The following is a 2,191-nucleotide window of genomic DNA, read 5'->3' on the forward strand; positions in this document are numbered from 1 at the left end:
AAAAATTATGTTTGCTTTGACAAGTAAAATTGGAATGATATAGGGAAGCTAAACATGGCCCCTGTGCAAGGATGGCATGCAAATTTGTGAAGCGTTCCATATTTTTGTCAACTATACTTTGATTTAAAAAAAAAACAAAACTCTTGGGACACCTGGGTGGCTCAGTCGGTTAAGTGTCCAACTTCAGCTCAGGTCATGATCTCATGGTTTGTGGGTTCAAGCCCCGCATTGGGCTGTGTGCTGACAGCTCAGAGCCTGGAGCCTGCTTCAGATTGCGTTTCCCTCTCTCTCTGCCCTCCCCTGTTTGCACTCTGTCTCTCTCTCTCTCAAAAATAAATAAACATTAAAAAAAAAAAAAACACCTCTCAGGTGGGGCGCCTGGGTGGCTCAGTCAGTTGAGTGTTCGACTCTTGATTTCTGGTCATGATCCCAGGTTCTGGGATTGAGCCCGGCATCAGGCTCTGTGCTGAGTGTGGAGCCTGCCTGAGATTTTCTCTCTCTCTCTCTCTCTCTCTCTCTCTCTCTCTCTCTCTCTCTCCCTCCCTTTGTCTCTATCTCTTCCCCTTGGCTCCTCCCCTGCTCACGTGTGCACACGTGCAAACTCCCTCTCTCTCAAATCAAATTATAAATAAATAAATAAATAACTCAAAAGTAGGAATAAAGGGAAATTTCCTAAACATAATAAAAGTCATGTATTTATTTATACAATTATGATAATCTTTTTTATCGGTATCATAATACATTGGATTATTAATAATTAGGGCGTTCTGCATATACAATATCTCATTATGGACAAGAAAATTTTAATGTTGATTATTTGCTAGATAAAGGGCATTTATGAAAAACCCACAGTAAACATCATATTCACAGACTGAAAGCCTTTCCCTTAAGATAAGGAACAAGACAAGGATGCCTGCTTTCACTGCTGCTATTCAATATTGTAGCCAGTGCAATTAGACAAGAGAAAGAAATAAAAGACCTCCAAACTGGAAAGAGATAAAACTATGTCTGTTCATGGATGGCAGGATTCTGTATTTAGAAAATCCCAAAGAATCCACAAGAAAGCTGCTAGAGTGATAGTGTGTTACACCAACCCTAGAAAACTAATACAGTCATATTCTGAAGTTCTGGGTGAATATGAATTTGAAGTGGGGAGAGGCACATTCAACCCACTACACTGGGCTTTCAGATTCCTTTACTGACATTTATTCTTCTATTCCTTTTTTTTTTTAAGTTTGTTTGTTTATTTATTTAAAGAGAGTGAGCGGGGGAGGGGCAGAGAGAGAGAGAGAGAGAGAGAGAGAGAGAGAGAGAGAGAATACCAAGCAGGCTCCTCACTGTCAGTGCAGAGCCCAATGTGGGGCTCGATCAAAACAATGAATGAGATCATGATATGAGCCAAAACCAGAAATCTGATGCTTAATTGGCTGAGCCACCCAGGTGCCCCTATTCTTCCATTTCTAATCTGAAGATCACTTTCCCAGACAGCTGAGGTGGAAATAAGACAAGCTGCAGGCAGCCAGTCACTATGTTCTTGTTCCAAACACAACTTCAAAGCCTCTTATGATCACGTTAGCCTGTTTTTGTGTTTCCCCCTCTTGTCTTCTTATTGTAAACCAGGTCTCCACAGGGCACTGGACCTGTTTGCCTTGTTTTCTGTTTCCCATCTGCTCCAGTTCAGCCAGAACGACTCCCCCTCCCCCACTCATTTGACATTACCCGGTAGAATTTGGATTTTGAGGTTTCCAGAGCCACCCTCCTTAGAGCATCTACTGAACTCCGTGAGTTCAGCCGCTCACTTCTGGATCATGTCTTAGAGTTGTATGCTTCCTGCCCAATATTCGAGACTAGGGATTGTCATTTTTGCTAAGGAAAGGGACTGTTGTGGGAGCAGGGACCTGGTTGATCTTCCCTAAAGGTGAAATCAGAAGGAGTGGATCAGTTTGACAAGCTCCCTCCTCAGGGTCAGGACCCAAGCAGAGCTTTCATTCGCTGCCTTAGCTGATGCCTGTCCTGTGGCTGACCTTGAAGAATGCCCTCTGCACCCTGAAGTACCCTATGGCTCCCCGAGCCAGGCTTGAGAGCTGGGCTGGGCTGTTGGCAACTGCTTCATCTTCAGTCCTTGCTCTGATAAATCCTCCCTCCTCCAGACAACGGGACATTCATCTCTTTTCTCTACTCTTACCCCTTT

General features: G+C 43.7%; 1 non-coding gene across 1 annotated transcript; it reads left to right on the forward strand.

The window, feature by feature from the left end:
• On the forward strand, positions 1 to 106 carry LOC111558306. The gene has a single exon (XR_002739029.1). It is a non-coding gene; the product is annotated as a U6 spliceosomal RNA (small nuclear RNA).
• The last annotated feature ends 2,085 nt before the right edge of the window (positions 107 to 2,191 follow it).

The sequence above is a fragment of the Felis catus genome, chromosome E3 (assembly GCF_018350175.1).
Source record: "Felis catus isolate Fca126 chromosome E3, F.catus_Fca126_mat1.0, whole genome shotgun sequence".
Taxonomy (NCBI): domain Eukaryota; kingdom Metazoa; phylum Chordata; class Mammalia; order Carnivora; family Felidae; genus Felis; species Felis catus.